Source organism: Orcinus orca, chromosome 9, assembly GCF_937001465.1.
Source record: "Orcinus orca chromosome 9, mOrcOrc1.1, whole genome shotgun sequence".
NCBI classification, from domain to species: domain Eukaryota; kingdom Metazoa; phylum Chordata; class Mammalia; order Artiodactyla; family Delphinidae; genus Orcinus; species Orcinus orca.
In genome coordinates, this window is record NC_064567.1 from 10,002,501 (window position 1) to 10,021,942 (window position 19,442).

The following is a 19,442-nucleotide window of genomic DNA, read 5'->3' on the forward strand; positions in this document are numbered from 1 at the left end:
AAATATTTGTTCCTAACGTTATTCACCCATTTGTTCACTTGGACAATTATTCACTTGACTGCTATGTACTGAGTGCTTACCATGTGCCAGCATTATTTTATATCAGTGTAGATAATAGAAGAGTGCTTAAACATAGAAGCATTGGCAAATTTTATCCATGGTGCTTCAGCCTCCAATCTTTCCTGAGCAGAGAGGATCAAGACCTATGATGTACTGATAAGGCTATTTATACATAAACCCTCATCTGTAATTACAGATTTCTGAGACGCTGGGGACTATCTTTTGTATGTTATATTTCTTAAAGTGCATAAAAATAATAGATAAACCACATATATGTGTTGAATGAAAAAAATTTTAAAAGCGCATACTTAGGTTTCTACTCTCATGTTAGGATAATCAATTGAATCGATTCACCCTGGAAAAGGTATTCAGGTAATGCCAATGCCCTTATTTGATAGATGAGAAAACAAAAGTCCAGGCATACAACTTACTGGAGTACTTTCTAAATACAGCTCTTTGCCACAGAGAAAGAATATTTACAGTAATATATTTATCTCCTCTAGGTTCTACTAAGACTTTCATCTACTGTCTTTAGGCTTTTTTCTTGAGTTTTCTCTGTCCAAGCATTCAGAAGTAAAAACTTACAAAGAAGAGTAAAAAGCCAGGAGATAGGGGATATGAAGAACTGGGAGGGTTATATTCTTTCTTTATCAATGCCTGCTTCAAGTTTTATAAGGTCCTGATCTAACTTTTCTTTCTGAACCCTAAACTACAGATTGTATTTCCCTGGGCTTGCTTAAATTGCTTATTTTTCTTAAAGACTTTAAACCACAGAAAGCATTTTTTGGGGTTTGCTTGTCTCTGGACCATCTACTTCTAATACCTGATAACAGAACACAACTTACATCCTTGCTGACACCTAGAAGATAGGGCAATCTAATTTCCATACACAACCTCCTACTGTCCCCTGGCCTTTTACCCTCCTTATTTCATGTGCAAATGTCTTCCCCATCTTAGAGAAAAGGAATGAAATAAGAATAATAACCTTGCTGCTGTCAAAGTCTAATTTAAAAATTTCTGAAACCTAATTCTCAAATAATAGAATGTGGCAAACTTTTATTTAACTCAGTAATGAAAGCACAACAGGAAAACCCAGTTCAAAAAGAAATATGGAAAAGCTGTATTTTATATTCAGTGGTAAAAAAAAATGTTAAAGATAGGTTAGACACAAAACAGGTTGATGTCTTTCAGGGCAATTTTTTTTAAAAGGCACAAATTTTGGGTTATCTTCTCTACTAGACAGTTAAAAAAAAACCTATACTTTATCATTTATCTATAATTTTATTTCTAATTTTAGAGCTGCAAAGTATCAATAAGCATTAAGTCAAAAAACATTACAAGAAAATATGTATAATCCATAGTAAATAGCAAGTCAAATAGATTTACATTTCCCTAGGATCATGTGATGATAGGTGGGTTGACCCGCATGTGAGTTTGTAAGGCAGTATTCAAGGTTAAATGAAAAAGTCATTATTTTTTTCCATTTCCAAATTTTGGATAAGTACCTTTTAGCCAATCTACTTCTGTCCTTTTTACTAACAAATTTCTCCAGCAAACTTTATCAAATCAATTGCATTAGTTTTTTCATGACCCATTCACCTTTTGTGATCTTGTATTAAAGCTCCTTCTTCTAACACTGAAAATAAAAAAATGGAATATTTACAATGATGTCATAGACACCAAATACAAATACTTGTTGAAAAGTCTTCATTCTTTGTGAATATTTAACCTCTTGGTAGTGTTCCTTATTCCTTGAAAATCCTTTCTTCCAACATTTTTTGTAGCATTGCACAAACCATTCTTTTTTCTTTTGTGATTCTCTGCAGACCACTTTTTCTCATTCACTTGTGTTCAACTATTCTAATAGATTTAGCAATCCAAAACTTGGTCCTCACAATTCAAATATCTGTTCTCTATATAAGCCTTCTATTAGAGAATTCATGTACCCACAATATTTAAAGTATTATTTCTATTAAAAATCTGATAGTTATTAATTCTGATTCAGGGGCCAGAATTTTACTAGTAATTGCCAACTGGATGCTCTTAATGGCTACTATTATAGGACGTTCAAAACAATTAAAGCTAGAACTATTGTTTAGAGTTTTACTGTAAGCCTTACCTCTCTCCTTTATTTCCCACACCCAGCTGTTAGATTAAACCTATTAAATATCCAGTTGTAAATTTGCAATGCTTCTTGCATCATTTTAATTCTACCAGTATACAGAAGAGTAGCTTTCTGTTTTTCACCCAACTATGACCTAGCTTGCTGCCTTGTTGTGCTTAAGGCAGACTCATTCTCTCTTATCTAGCCAGGTTAAACAGCTTAAAATGTGACTTTCATAATGCCTTCTGCTTAAAAGTTTTCTTAGGCCCCTAGCGGCTGAGATGATAAGATGTATATTCCTTGATTTTTCAGGTGATCCATGGTTTGGCCCTTTACCTACATTTCTTACATTAATTTCCTCTCCTTAATACACTTTATTGATCCACTGCCCTCAGTTATCCTCTCATTGTATGTCCTGATCACTTAGCTTATGCTTTCTTCACATCCATCTGAGAAAGCCTGCTTCCTCCTGTACATATGTACATTTAGAAGGAGTCAGACCCATATCAAAGGAACACACCATTAAAAGTCCTGTCTTCTTTGTCACAGTATCAGATCAGTGGACTGCAGCAAGCGGTTGATAGTTATACTCTCTCATTAGATCATTCACTTGTTACTTCAACAGATATTTTAGGGCCTATTTTACGTTCTGAAAATGGACAGAGCAATGAATGGAAGAGACAACATTCCACCCTCATGGAGCTTACATTAGTAACAATAAAAGGACATTATGTCAAGTGACATTAATTACATTCTATGTATAAAAACAACAACAGACAGACAGGAGGAGGAGGGACATCTAAAACATAAACCTGAAGACTACGAGATTAAGTGCTCCAACCATAAAACATAGACTGGTTAAATGGATACAGAAAAACAAGACCTGTATATATGCTGTCTACAAGAGACCCACTTTAGATCTAGAGACATACATAGTCCATGCAAATGGAAATCAAAAGAAAGCTGGAGTAGCAGTACTCATATCAGACAAAATAGACTTTAAAATAAAGACTGTTACAAGAGACAAAGGACACTACATAATGATCAAGATATCAATCCAAGAAGCAGATATAACAATTGTAAATATTTATGCACCCAACATAGGAGCACCTCAATACATAAGGCAAATGCTAACAGCCATAAGAGGGGAAATCGACAGTAACACAATCATAGTGGGGGACTTTAACACCTCAATTACATCAATGGACACACCAGCCAGACAGAAAATCAATAAGGAAACACTGACCTTAAATGACATATTAGACCAGATGGACTTAATTGATATTTATAGAGCATTCCATCAGAAAGCAGAATACACAAGTGCACATGGAACATTCTCCATGAGCTAGGCCACAAAGCAAGCTTCAGTAAATTTAAGAAAACTGAAATCATATCAAGCATCTTTTCTGAAGACTATGAGGAGGCAGGCAGTGCAGGTGACCAGACAAAGCCAGATGGAGACCTAAACTAATGGTAGTACTGGAGTGGGTAATCAATGCTAGGGTTTTCAATATAATTTGAAGGCAAAGTAGACAGCATTTTCTGATGGATTGGTTAGAGTACAGGGTAAAGAAAGAGAAGTTTCAAAGATGATTTTAAGGTTTTTACTTGTGAAACTAGTAGAATACAGATCCAATTAAAGAGGTGGGGAAAACTGAAAGAAGGGCAGTTATATTGGGGAAAATCACAAATTCTATTTTGAACATTTCTATTTAGATAGTTCAATTATACATCTAAGTGGGAATAAGGATTAGTCAGGTTGCAGTAGGAGTGGAGTTGAAGGCAGAAGTCTTGGCTAGAGATACCGATTTGGGAGTCATCAGCATGTAGATAAGATCACTTTGTGGCTCACAGTCAAAGAGAACAAGATTTGAGCACTGATCCTTTGAGCACTTCAACTTTTAGAAGAACCAGTAAAGGAGACTGCAAAGAAAAGCTAGTGAAATATAGGAGTATAAAGAGAGTTGTATTGGAGGACAGCTGAAAGTGTTTCCAAGGGGGAGAAGTACAGAACTGTTTCAAATGTTGTCATAATCAAGGAAGATGATGACTAATATAATATTGGTGGCTTGAAGTCCCTTTAACAGTTTTCTGACCCCCCTGCCACCCCCTCCTTCACGCTTTTCATGGAGTAGGCATTCGATAAGCAGTCATTAGCCATTTCCTTTTGTCGCTGCTACATCACATTGTCACCTAAAAATTTATAGTGACAAGTTTCCTAGTAAAAGTACAGTCCTGGCTTATCTCGGGAGTAAATTGAAGGCACTATATCCAATACTTGCTCTAAAAATTCTTCAATTAGTATAAATCCTTCAGGTACAAAGCCCATTTCCAAGACCAAAGTGACTGTGGCTAAGTGGTTATAGATATTCATTTCAGCCTATCTTTTATTCATGTTAGCTCTATTCACATTTACAGTTTGAGGAGTCTATTACTTCGAAATGCCTCCCAAGAGGAGAAAAAACGTTACTAAGTAAATCAGTATATATATTAAGTGCCAAAGAGTATCCCACTTGAACTTTTTTTTTTCTTTAGAACTTCACATCCAAAACCAATCTACCATTTCTAGAGAGAAACAATGGGGAAAAAAATGCACTTTTAACATTTTCATATTTTCCACATGAAATGTTCTATTATTTGATGCTCACAATAGCCCCAAGTAGATAGAAGTCAGTAAGTGGCCTAATAAAATCTATTCCCCTAAAAGATAGACACTTTCTAGATCCAAGCTCTTACTTCACTGTATTTCAATAGAGTAGCTATTTAAAAGTCTACCTGAGCAATGACCAAACTTTTTCTCCACCTGACTCCTCAGAGGCCCAATGACCTTTATAAATGACAGCAAATCTCTGTTGAATGAAAGATGAGGGGGAAGAGGAAAACATTAAGATATTTTGTCCTACTTTTTTGTGACTTGTTGAAAATAATCATGGGGCCTATTTGTCACACTGCAGCTTTATCTCTTCGCCCTGTAGCATCTGACAGGCTCAAAGAAAAAAAGTACAAGTGAAGATGAATTGGCAGCAGGATCACTTGTGCTCTGTCTCCTGGTCTTTCTAAATTTGCCTCAGATGAAATATATATACAATATCGAGTCAAGTGAAAGAAACACCTATAGGGAGAAGGAGAGTATCTGAGCCCTTTCTCTAGTATAGACACAGCTATTAAACAATATCTGTCTCTTTCACTTTCAATAGCCCGGTTATACCCCCAAGTCTTTATACCTGTAAAATAAAAATGTGTTTTTGTTTGGAAAAGAGAAATGACAAATGGTCCAGGGAGGAAGAGGATTGAGAGGAAGTGAAGGGGAGGGAACAGTGAACTTAGGCTAAATGAGTTAAGGGAAAAGACTATATTCTATAAGACAGTCAGGATGAAATGTTTTAAGTTCAATGAGACAACTGACTCAAGAATATACAGTAGAAAAAAATATGGCCCTGAAAATAAAAATAATGACATAGGATCACATCACATAACTGAGAGCCAAAGGAAACTTGCAAGGTTCACGGAGTCATCTGGGGTAAGAATCCCTTCTATGGTCTCCTGGAACCCCCTTCTTCAATACACTGGAACAGAGAACTTGTTTTTCAAGATGCCCCATCCTTCTGTTGGAAGTCTCTTCCTTATTTTGAACTAATGTGACTTCCATTCAGCAGTTCTAATTGAATTATGTTGGGCCACTCAACTTAAACTTATATTTCACATTTTTGGTAAGAAATATCATCCCAAACTTTGATTACCTCTAGGTCAAATATTCCTGTATTTTTTGCTTTGGTTTTGGTTTTATTTTAAAATATGTTACAAGTAACTAGAATCTTATTATATTTCTCAAGCCCCATAGTTATTGATTTTAAAATATTAAGCCAATATTCATAGTTCACTTTCATTTGTGTAGCTGCTAATTTCCTAAGACTTTTTTTTATTAAAGTATAGTTGATTTATAATATTATATTAGTTTCAGGTGTACAACATAGTGAATCAATATTTTAGATTATACTCTATTTAAAGTTATTAAAAAATAATGGCTATATTCCCCTGTGCTGGACAATATATCCTTGTTGCTTTTTTTATTTTATACATAGTAGTTTGTATCTCTTACTCCCCTCCCATCTTGCCCTCCTCGTCCTTCCCTCTCCCCATTGGTAACCACTAGTTTGTTCTCTCAATCTGTGTCTGTCTCAGTTCTATTCATTCATTGTTGTTGGTTTTTTCAGATTCCACACATAAGTCATAACATACAGGATCTGTCTCTCTCTGTCTGACTTATTTCACTAAGCATAATACCCTCTAGGTCTATCCACATTGTTGCAAATGGCAGAATTTCATTCTTTTTTTATAGCTGTTAAGATATTTTTTAAATAGGAGTTGTTGATCCATATTGAACTTACACTTAAGCAAAACCACTAAGTTTTTGTCTTTTTTCTTCACTCTCCTATGAAACACTGTTCAGACAGATTTCCCATAACCTGTACTTGAGCAGCTGTATTATTAAAACTAAGTGTGAGAATTGAACTTCCTGAAGTTGGATATAGCCAAGTGTCTTGCTCTGGTCAGTACAATATGAGAAATGACATTTGTCATTTTGCTGCAGAAACATTTAAGAGCCAAAATATGATCATCTTTCCTTCCCCCATCTCCTATTATGTTATAATGTATTCTTATAGTATTGCAATAAGATCAAGGTAGCTATGAACGAAGAGTCCACACACGTACGACATCTATCCCACAGCATTCTTTTTTTTTCTTTAACATCTTTATTGGAGTATAATTGCTTTACAATGGTGTGTTAGTTTCTGCTGTATAACAAAGTGAATCAGCTATACATATACATATATCTCCATATCTCCTCCCTCTTGCCTCTCCCTCCCATCCTCCTATCCCAGCCATCTAGGTGGTCACAAAGCACTGAGCTGATCTCCCTGTGCTATGCGGCTGCTTCCCACTAGCTATTTTAATGTTTGGTAGTGTATATATGTCCATGCCACTCTATCACTTCATCCCAGCTTACCCTTCCCCCTCCCCATGTCTTCAAGTCCATTCTCTACGTCTGCATCTTTATTCCTGTCCTGCCCCTAGGTTCTTCAGAACCTTTTTCTTTTTTAGGTTTCATATATGTGTTACCATATGGTATTTGTTTTTCTCTTTCTGACTTACTTCACTCTGTATGACAGTCTCTAGGTCCATCCACCTCACTACAAATAACTCAATTTCATTTCTTTTTATGGCTGAGTAATATTCCATTGTATATATGTACCACATCTTTATCCATTCATCTGTCGATGGACACTTAGATTGCTTCCATATCCTGGCTATCGTAAATAGAGCCTGCAGCAGTCTTTAAGGGGAAAAAAAATGGCTTTTTTGTTTCCCTATTGTGTAACCATCCTGGTCGATATAGTCAATACATTAGAACCAGTACAGGAATTCCATGTATGGGATGATCCATGTGAGTCCACCCAACTCAGACCATCACTAAGCAGAACAATGTTTCTTTTGACATCCTTCCCAGCTAGTACACAATTATTTCATCCAAATATACCTTCCCCAGTATATAAGTACATGGAAGGCCCATTAATCATTCATGGGAAGACAATAGTTGTATAATAGGTAACCTAAGAACTAAGAGCTTCTCAAATTCTCAGAGGTGTTTGTGAACCAAGAAAGATTAAGGTATTCTAGAAAACAACAAAAACAAAAACAACTGTATGCTGAACAAGGTAAGATTTTAAACCTGGATTCCAGGAAACGATTTGAAATGCACACACAGAGCATATCAAATAGATCATGCTAAGTCGCAGGTCTGTGAGAGGGAGATGTGTAGATAAAATACAGGGGTTTCTCTTCTAATTCAATCAGAAAGATTAGACATAGAACTACCTCTTCATATACCTATTACCTAAAATATTGGATTTAATTCCTAAATCATAATGCATGCAATTCATTGAGTTCTATATACTTAATTGCTGTAGTGTTAGAAATAAAAACATAGTGCTTTTATTGTTTATGTTTTCTATAGGTTTGCCAATGGTACTATTTTCCATATGATCTCAAGTTGCTGAGTTATAAATAATTTTAATATCAAGTTTGGAAGGAAATGTTTTGTAAATAACCAGTAATTAACAAATTTGAGTGGAAATTAGGGTATTATTTTCCCTTACAATTGTTTCTCAGAAACTAAATACCAATCAATAGGACGATATTTAATAACATATTTTAAAAAATAATTCAGACTCTAACAATTGACAAAATTTTGAGAACCACATGCTGCCAATTAACTGATAACTCTTGTTTAATTCTTTTTTGTTACCAGTGAGGTAACATACATGCCCACTCAAACACATATTTTTTTCCGATTATATTTCTTCTTTTGCAATTATTTAGGAAATGTTCGTTATTTTTATTTATTCTCTGTAGCATTTTATATATTTAATAAATGTTTTATAGAAGACATAATAGGAAAAAGTGTGAAACACGGAGCCAAATGAGTCAAAATCTGCTTCTCTACTCTTTCATTTGTTAACTCTGCAACACTAGGCAAATGTATGAGTATAGGCATGTGTATGTACGTATGTGTATGTGTGTGGGGGGGTGGGGGGGTGTGGATGTACACACACACTTGAAAGAGGTTTATCGGCCTGGTGGGAGGCACATCTGAGGGTTGGTGTCAGAACCACAACTGTGATGCTGTGGATACCTTTAGACTCTCAATCCATCAGGCCTCTTCCTGGAAGGGTCTCCTAGAAGTGGTTTCTAAGTTTTACATTTCCAGACCCAGCTGCAAAGAACTCAACAGCAGGAAGATCAGATTCCTTATGTGAAAACAAAGGCCTCTGAAGTACATCTGCTAAATGGCTACTAATCAATCCTTCAAAGGGTATCTTTGGGAGCCAGGCCACCCTGATATGAAACCTAAAGACCCCACTGAAGCAGACTGTCCTGCAGAGCCAGATGATTCCTCCTAACCCTTTGCTTATGGGAAACCCAGGACACCTGAGACACCAGCTCTCACAGAAATAGCTCTTAAGAAGCTGCCCTGGGGAAGAAACCCATGGGCAGAAAGAGGCCGTCTAAGGGGGTTAGGCCACCTCAGGGACCCCAGCCTCCCCACAGGGCCGCGACACTGCTGGGGTCAGATTTGCATATAGAGCTTGACCACTGTGAAGATCCCAGACAACATGGGGAACCAGAAGCCAGGCCAACCCCATTCTTATGACCTCATCTCATCGTAACTATCTCCATAAAGTCTCTATGGCTAAGGACAGTCACACTGGGGGAAGGGGCCTCAACATGAATTTTGCAGGGACACAAGCATTCAATCCATAAGACCAAATTAATTTGTCTCTAAAACTTTCTCCACTTATAAAATAGTACACTAAAAGAATCATGAAAGTACTTACTATCAAATAAGATGATTTTGAAAAGTTTCTGGAATAGATAATAAATGGTATTTTTATAATTTATTTTGGTTACATTTATTGCAAAAATTTCCTATGATAATATTTATCATTTAACTTTGTGATTTTTTTTTTTTTTTTTTTTGCAGCACTTGGGCCTCACTGTTGTGGCCTCTCCCGTTGCAGAGCACAGGCTCCGGACGCACAGGCTCAGCGGACATGGCTCACGGGCCTAGCCGCTCCGCGGCATGTGGGATCTTCCCGGACTGGGGCACAAACCCGTGTCCCCTGCATCGGCAGGCGGACTCTCAACCACTGCGCCACCAGGGAAGCTCCATGATGTATTTTGAAGTAAGTTTTTTGTTCCAGTGTGTGTTTTGTTTTAGAGTTTCTATGTTTAGATATTTTTTCCTTCTTTTAGAGTTTGGATCAACATTAAATACCATTTTATTGAAATTAATTTAATTTTACCTGGAGCTGTTCACTAATTATGGCATTTATTTAGGTATATGACAAGATGTAAAAACTTTGTTTCTAAATTGCTAATTAATTTTCCAGAATTGTTTTTTTTGTTTATAAGTATGGAAAAATAAGAAAAACATAATCGAAATAATTTCCTACAGATAAATAGAGAAAATAGAAGAAAGAACGGGGAAAAAAAACACAAGTTTTATGGAAATATACCTTATTATATATTTTGACATTGAAGCTGGGTGAGTATTTTACATATGTTAAAAATCAAACCATAAAACATCCCTAAACACTGGGGTGCGGGGGTAAGGGTGGGGCTAAAATAAATATAGGTATAACTTTATAACAATGGCTGCAAATCACAGAGAGAAAATATTTCAATTTACTAACAAGTAAAATATTGTGGACTATTATTTTGGAACCATTATAAGCATGCTGTAGAAAAAGTAAATAATTTTGTTACAATTGTTAAGAACCAAGGTTCTTTATACATATATATGTGTGTAACTGAATCACTTTGCTGTACACCTGAAACTAGCACATTGTAAATTGACTATGCATAAATAAAAAAAGAACCAAGATTTTTATCAAAAAATGTAAGTATAAAAAATATTCAAATACAATAGGAAATATTAAATTTGTATTTGAAATACCAGAATATATACATGATATTTCTCTTTAAAATATGAATAGTCTGATCTATGACTTGAAAAGAGCTAGAAACAAACAGATGAGTCTAGGCTATCTTTTTGTGCTAGAAAGCAAGAAAAGTTCAACGAGGTTATGACAAAAGGATAAAGATACTTTGATAGAGCTCCTGTTGGACAATTTAAACAGCATAAATATATGATGAATTGAAGTATATTAAGTGTACAAAAATTCATAAGATAATTATACTTTAAAAAGAAAAAATATCAAACACCACTGAAGTTGCTAGGGCACCAATTAATTGCTGTGAAGTATTTACCCTACCTGTGCTTTACATTTAGATGCAGAACACCAAAAGGTGTATGTGGTAAATCCCCTTTTCATAAAATGCCAGGAGATAAAGACAGAAGGAAGATACTATTAAAAAATTTCCATTCGAAAGTACTAAGTCAATGGACACTAAAAACACTCATCATTATCTTAATTTCATAACGCTAAAAGATTAGAGTCATCCATAAAGAATCCTTGCCTAAATATCAAGCCTAGATATTTAACTTCAATTTACAGGAAATACTGGGAAGAGAGAAGCAAAATAACTCCAGGAGGCAACAATCAGCAATTCAGAAACATCTGATACAATCTGGGTGATTTAAATATGAGCTAGGTATTAGGTGATATTAACAAACTACAGTTAATTCAAGGATTCCTAAGAAGACAGTAGTTACAGCAAGAAGTCCTGATTCATACATGATAACTGGGATTAGCTTTTACAAAAAATAATCCAGGAAACTAAATAGATAAATAATTGAATACACAAAATGGGAAGGGACATGTGAAGAAGTATTGGCAAAATGGATAATTGTTGAAGCAAGGTAATTATAAAATGGGAGTTCGTCATATAATTCTCTTTACTTCATGCGTGTTTGAAAATTCTTTAAAGAAAATGTCCAAAAAAATGAAGTCACAGAAAGCAGAAATCATGTGGAAGCTGAATTTAAGGAGAAATCAGGTGTAAGAAATTAGTACAGAAAACAGGATTAGGCAGAGAAAGAGGAAAATCGGCTAGTCTCTAAAGATTTCTAGTTCCAGTCCTTGTAATATTACAGCTAATCCTTCTCTCTTTTAAAAAGTAAGTTAGTCAAACGTAAGGTAGATAGCTAGTGGGAAGCAGTCGCATGGCACAGGGATATCGGCTTGGTGCTTTGTGACCGCCTGGAGGGGTGGGATAGGGAGGGTGGGAGGGAGGGAGACGCAAGAGGGAAGAGATATGGGAACATATGTATATGTATAACTGATTCACTTTGTTATAAAGCAGAAACTAACACACCATTGTAAAGCAATTACACCCCAATAACGATGTTAAAAAAAAAAAAGTTAGTGATTTCTCAACTAAGTCATCCTAATTAACCTATTATTTCAAAAGGAAAAAAAAATGTGCCCTAGTGAACGACTCAAAAAAGTTTCAAACTGATAAATAATTAAGGTTAAAATTAACCTTTATTATTGAATATTGTGAAAAAAAATTAGAAACCTTATGATAGTATATTCTCTTTAAATTAAAACTTGAAACTCTAGAACTCTAGTAAGAAGAGAGACAAATCCTTGTGTATTTGATGGCCTCAGGGCATCTCACTACTTGGTAAAAAGACCTAGTAAAGAGACACACTCAGTTAAGCCTACTTAACAGAAAGGCTTTGAGGTCTTTAACTAAAACTCCAACATCCCTTAAAAAATAAGAACTCTGCCTTGTATGGCCCTTTGCTTTGGTTTATGCAGCCCATGCTAGACAAAGTCATTAGATAAAAGTTTACTGTTCTTAATATAATAGCAGTTTTTGTGCTCTGCTTCTCTGCATTCCTGTTTTGTTTCTGTTTCAAATTTTATCTGGGTTTTTTAATATAATCTTATCAGGGTTTTGATGTTCTGAAAATCAAAGATTTTTATTTTTTCTTTGGCATTTTTAATGGCTTTCAATGGGATATTTAGTCTGAATGACCTACCTCACTATTACCAGAAACTAGAATTCTCAATTTTCAAATATTTACCAAGTAGACACGTTTATATTAAGCCATGGGTTTAAACGAGGCAACTACATCAATAGAGTGAGAGATTAAAAGTTTGAGGACAAATCTTCGAAAATGTCAAAAAGTTGAGTAGATGAACTTATGACAGTAAGATAAAGCAGTAAATCATTTGGAAAAGAAACAGAAAAAAAATAAAACAGTATCAGAGGAACTAATGGTAAAGCTGGGTATGTGAGTGAGATACTGTTCAATGCCAAATGTAGCAAAACCAATAAATAATGTAAAGCCAGGAAAACAATTAATGGATTTCCCCATGTGAAAGCACTCATAACTTTAGCAATAGCACTTTCAAAGGAGTGGAAGAGACCAAAGCGAAATCAGCACTACTACGAATGGGAAGTGGAGAATACATCACGAGCTCTGAATCTGCTTTCAAGAAGCTTTAATGAAAAGGGGAAGAAAAGAGAGAATCAAGAAGTCCAGAGAGGGCTTTTGATGGCTGGTGGTATAGTGAGAGGTGCCCCAAAATGAGTACACGCTTTGGAAATGAACCATTAGAAAAATGTGGTTAAAGACACATCAAAGAGAGGACATGTATTGGCAGAACTTTGTTAAATACAAGTGATTGAAATCCCCACTTAAAAATCACTTTATCAATTAAGAAATTTTATTGTTTCATATGATTAAGGTGCTGAATTTAGGGGTTCAAATGCTCTCATCAGACACCACCCCTCTATCTCTAAGGCTGTCTCCACCTGGTGAGAAACGAGGTCAGTGGGAAGACACACATCTTACTAGCCATACCTTCTGGTTATAGGAACATCTTTCTCAGTAACTGTATCAGAAGCATCTCAGAGAACAGTATAAGGAACCAAGCACATTATGCATACAATCCTCAACTACGTTTATCCCGGTAAGGGAGATAAAATATATTGAGTGAGCATGCTTACATCATATACATGTATCTGTAACATGGAGGCCTGACCCAATCCCAATAAGAAAGAATGGGGCAAAAACAACTGTTTGTGGAGTTGGAAATAGACAGCATAAGCTGTTCTAGGAAGCCGGCAGAGATAGATTCCAAAGGAAAGGTTTGAGAATTAGCCCTCTAATCTTTATTGAAGTTTCAATGATAGTTTCTAGAAATGGGACAGAGGATTCTAAACAAGTAAGAGAATCTATTTTTGAAAGAACTTATAAAATATTTAGGGAGTAAAAAATTAAACATTCTAAAACCCTAATATATAGGAGAAATTACCATTCAGAATAACAATGTGAAGTGTCCCAAGGCAGTTTGTGAAACTAAATGCCCTAACAATATAGAGGCAGAAATCCCTGCAGACCGGACCAGCCTCGGGTAATTTCACACACACACACACACACGCACACACACACACACACACACACACACACACAAGAATAAGAAGCAGATGAGGGACATCCTGTTATAAGTCCCACATGTAAGGAGCTTGATGTCACCGCTCTGTCTTAACAACAAAAAGTTCTACAGACTAAAAAATCAACAACTCTTCTTGGACCCATAAGAGAGGGGAAGGCACACAGGGCGAGCCACTGCCCCCCAAGACTGGAGACAGACAAATACAGGGATTCGAGACTTACCGAAGCAGAGTCACAAGTTGAAATCACTGCGGCAGCCAGCGCTGGGTAGGAAAACATGAACTGAAATTAATGAATTGCTGGACGTTCACTGGGGACAACTCTGGGAGTTAAAAACTCCTGGGGGGCCTTCCCTGGTGGTGCAGTGGCTGAGAGTCCGCCTGCCGATGCGGGGGACACGGGTTCGTGCCCCGGTCCGGAAGGATCCCACTTGCCGCGGCGCAGCGGGGCCCGTGAGCCATGGCCGCCGAGCCTGTGCGTCCGGAGCCTGTGCTCCGCAACGGGAGAGGCCGCAACAGTGAGAGGCCCGCGTACCGCAAAAAAAAAAAAAAAAGAAAGAAAGAAAACAACTCCTGGGGAACCCTGTCATAGTTAGGCCTCCACAATTTTGTGAGATTTACTTTCAGGTGCTCAACCATATTCCCACAGTAAATATCAGAGAGAAATTCCCTCAGACTTACTTCCAGCAGGGAAAGAGGAGAAGGAGCCGTTTTGAAATACTCCAGAGTGCCCTGTTCTCAACAAAACCTGTTCTCAGCGGCAACTATTTATAACTAGAACCCAACCTGCTGTGTGTGATCAGAGCCTAATTGACCTGCGGAAAGGAAATAACCAGCTCCAGCTGGCTCTCACCCTCTATGTGGGAAGCGGGAAATTCCCAACTCCAGCCCACTCTAGCCATCCTATCCCACCCAAGCGGAGAGAAAGAAAATGAGAAACACTTGTGAAGTTCATGGCCCAGATGCATATGCTCTGTAAAAGATTGAGACCTAATCATGGAACTTTTTTTTTTTTCTTGCAGTTTTTACAAGGACCCCAGATGATTGTAGATTTTGCTTAAGAGTGTGGTTTGGGGAAGTAATTTTATCTCCATTGTGTGTTAGATTAAAAATACAATAAAATTAAATGTAAGTCATGCAACTAAAAACATAATTTTGTTATACAAAGTAAATATATCTAAATATACTATATTTAAAACATGACAAAAATGCAACAGTATGTATATAATTATATTCATAAAGATAAGTGTGTTAACTGAAAATTATATAACAATATGAACCATTAATAACATGAGCAAAGTTAATCATAGAACTTCAGAATGTTCCCCCTCCCCCTACGCTGCACCACAATATTACTAAAGACCTAGTTATAGCAGTTCCTTTTACCTGGGACAGCATGTCTGACTATCAAGAAAAAAATTCCATGGCATACCAAAAGGCAAAAAACACAATATGAAGAGACAGAGCAAGAATCAGAACCAATCATAGTGGGAATGTAGGAATTATAAGGCTGGGAATTTAAAACTACTATGATTAACACACTAAGGGCTCTGATAGGTAAAGTAGAAGCAACAAAGAATAGATGGGCAATGTAAGCAAAGAGATAGAAATCATAAGAAGGGAGAAAAAACAAACAAATATAAATGGTGGAGATAAAAATCATTGTAAGAGAAATGAAGAATGTCTGATGGGCTTATTAGTATACTTGACATGGCCAAGAAAGAAGATAAAATGGAATTATAGAAAATAATAAAATAAAAGCTCAATTAAAACAATGAGAGGCAGGAAGAGTGGATGACAAAAATGGGAACATAGAACAAGGGCAACAAATGCAGTAGATATTTATCCAACTATATCAATGATCACTTGGAATGTCGATGGTTTAAGAGCACCAATTAAAAGATGGAGATTCTCAGAGTGGATCTAAAGACACAACCCACCTACATGTTGTCTACAAGAAACCTACTTTAAATACAAAGAAATATGTACATTAAAAGTAAAGGGATAGAGAAATGTTATATATACCATGCTAACAAATAATCAAAAGAAAACAGAAGTAGCAATATTAATTTCAGGCAAAGCAGACTTCAAAGTAAGGAAATTTATCAAAGATAAAGAAGGGCATTAATAATGATAAAGGAGTCAGTTATCCAACAAGACATAACAATCCTTAATGTGTATATGCCCAACAACAGAGCCTCAAACTATGTGGGGCAAAAGCTGATAGAATTGCTAGTAGTAATAGATGAATCCACTATCACAGTTGGAGATTTCAACACTCTTAGAAATGAACAGATCCAGCATACAGAAAATCAGTAACAACCTAGTTGAACTCAATACCACCATCAATCAACTGGATATAATTGACATCTACAGACTGCTTCATCTAACAACATTAGGGTACACATTTTTCTTCAGCTCACATGATTCACCAAGATAGACCACATTTGGAACTATAAAATACACTTTAACAAATTAAAAGAATAGAAATCATACAAAGGCTACTCTCAGACCATAATGGAATTAAAATAAAAATCAATAACAGAAATATAACTGGAAAGTCCCCAAATACGTGGAACTTAAACAATATATTTCAAAATAACACAGGGGTCAAAGAATAAATCTCAAGAGAAATTTTCAAATATTCTGAACTACAAGAAAATGAACACACAACTTATCAGAATTTGCGGGTTGCAGTGAAAGCAGGGCTTTCAGAGAAATTTATAGCAGTGAATGCATATATTAAAAAATAAATATTTAAAATCAGCGATCTAAGCTCTCACCTCAGGAAACTAGAAGAAGAAGAGCAAATTAATTCCAAAGTAAGCAGAAGAAAAGAAATAGTAAGAATAAGAGCAGAAATCAAAGAAATTGAAAACAGGAAATCATTTGAAAACAGCAAATTTTATTGATGAAAAACTGAATTTCAGAGAGCAAAATGAAAGAGTTCAGAGGCATGCACAACCTCTCACTAAGACTCACACAATATGAGTAATTACCTTAAAGAGGGAGGAGATTTGAGAGCTAATAAGCCAAAAACCTTTTAAAATACAAAGTACCTTGTGCTTCACCTCACTGCCTGCCCAGCACGTATTTATTCATTCAACAAATATTTTTTGAACTCTTACTATGTTCTAGGTATTGTTCTAATACCTATGTATATATTTCTTTTTGGTAATAAAATATTTTAAGGCTCCTATTAGCTCAAAGCAACTCTACATTATATAGCCCAAAACACACTCCTACCCATCTACCAAAAAAATAAATAAATAAAAGACAATTCAAGTTCCTAACTCTTAACTAATTCAGCTCCAAGTTAAAAATCGCTAAGGGATGTCTTTTTACTCTCTGCTTCTTTTGCAATTCTGTTTCAAAAATCAGCTATCTATAGACCAGAATTTATAATTAACCTCCACAAACAAATTCTACGTACAATAACAGAGGAAAGGGAAAAGAAAGAAAAGGAAAAAGAGCAAAATCCTGAAATCCTTTGTCCTGTGAGCCTCGTCCCGACATGTTTGGCTTCGCAATTGGTCCCCTGCACATATTGGAATTGGATTCTAATTACAGGCCCGGAGAGAATGAGGAGGGATGGGGAAGGGGCATGTGGAAAATTAACTTCCTTTGAAAGGTAAACTCTTCTGACAAGCCACTAACTGTCTTTCTTCAAACAAGGGAGGAAAAGCATTATCCAGGGAGGGAGACTGGGCTGTGATTTAAGGCACGAAGAGCTTAGCGGGGTGTGATTCTGGTGATTCCAAAACCCTTATCACACAAAGGCCCCAAAGTCTCTCAAAACTACCCCGTATCTAATTCTTCCCCATTTCCTCTCTCCCAAAAAGTAGGAAAAAATAAGAAATTCAAATCTGTTATACGTCCTGACCTCCCCCAACATAGTCCATTGTGCCTCCCTTTGGGCAAAGTATATTTTTTTCTTCCAATTCCTGTTCCAGTGCCCACAAAGGCAGGAGTCCCCCCAGTACAGCCCTTTTTTTCTGGAGAGGCAGGCAGCTCTAAAACTGTTCTCATTCAAAGTGAAAGATCAGAGAGCTCAGCTTGGCCTCATGTTTCAAGTTGCATTTTACAGTTTAAACCTGTTCTTATTCTTAATAAAGATTTAAAAAATAAATAAATAAAGATGATTAAAAAAAATTAAATTTCCTTCTCTCTGCAATCATTGGGATTAAGAGCTGGTAAAGGAGAACTATAATAAGTTGTCACAGCAAAGAGTCCAACATTTATGTAGAACAGGAATGTATTACAGGAGTCCCACCTTTCCACAGGGGACACATTCCAAGACACTCAGCAGATGCCTGAAACCACTGATAGCACCAAACCCTATATATATATAATTATGATTTTTCCTATTCATACCTATGATAAACTTTAATTTATAATTTAGGCACAGTAAGACATTAACAATAATAATAAAATAGAACAATTATAACAATATACTGTAATAAAAGTTATGTGAATGTGGTCTCTCTCTCTCTCGCTCTCAAAATATCTTATTGTACACATTTAATGCCTTTTCCATCTTAACTAAGCACTTACCACTCACTGTGGCTATAATGTTTGCAGTTTGAGGTGCGACAGCATCACTAGCAGAAATTTCTTTTTCCTTCTTCACAATTTCATGGAGAGATTTGTTTTTACCGTAGCAACCTCAGTATACAATTTTTTTCTTTCCTTATTAAGTCGAGAAATTTTCACTTAAAGGAAGCACGTTATGGCTTCTCTTTGGCATATCCAAATTGCCAACATCACTATTTTTGCCCTTTGGGGCTATTTTCGGGGCCATTACTTAGTAAGTGAAATAAAGGCTGTTCAAACAGAAGCACTGCAACACAGTGTCTGTCAATCTGATAACCAAGACAGGTACTAAGTGACCAAAGGGCAGGATATGCTGGACAAAGGGATGATTCACGTCCAGGGTGGGATGGAGCCAGACCTTGCGAGATTTCTTGACACTACTCAGAATGCACAACTTAAAACATGAATTATTTGGTTTTGGAATTTTCCATTTAGTATTTTCAGACTGCAATTGACCTCAGGTAACTTAAACCTTGGAAAGGGAAAATGCAGATAAGATAGGGAATGACTGTATAATGTATTTAATATAGCAGGATAAACATAGAGAAATGAATAATATTTCAGCACCCAATCTACCTACCGCAAACCCCAAAATGAACCAAAACAATCTATTTTACACTAGAATTGTAAAATTCCATGATTAAATCCAGTAGGTCTTTGAAGTTTCATATGAGAAAAATAAAAATACATTATTGAAACCCACAAAGGCATGTTTAATAAATGGTACACATGGATATTCATTTTCCCAAGT

At 36.1% G+C, this 19,442-nt stretch overlaps 1 long non-coding RNA gene across 1 annotated transcript in view; it reads right to left on the reverse strand.

The window, feature by feature from the left end:
• The window catches only part of LOC125965377 (uncharacterized), a 113,843-nt gene that overhangs the window by 83,985 nt on the left and 10,416 nt on the right, over window positions 1-19,442 (reverse strand). Inside the window, exon 2 of the long non-coding RNA XR_007479167.1 lies at window positions 14,322-14,362. This is a non-coding gene — a long non-coding RNA (uncharacterized LOC125965377). The remainder of the gene's footprint in view (window positions 1-14,321; window positions 14,363-19,442) is intronic.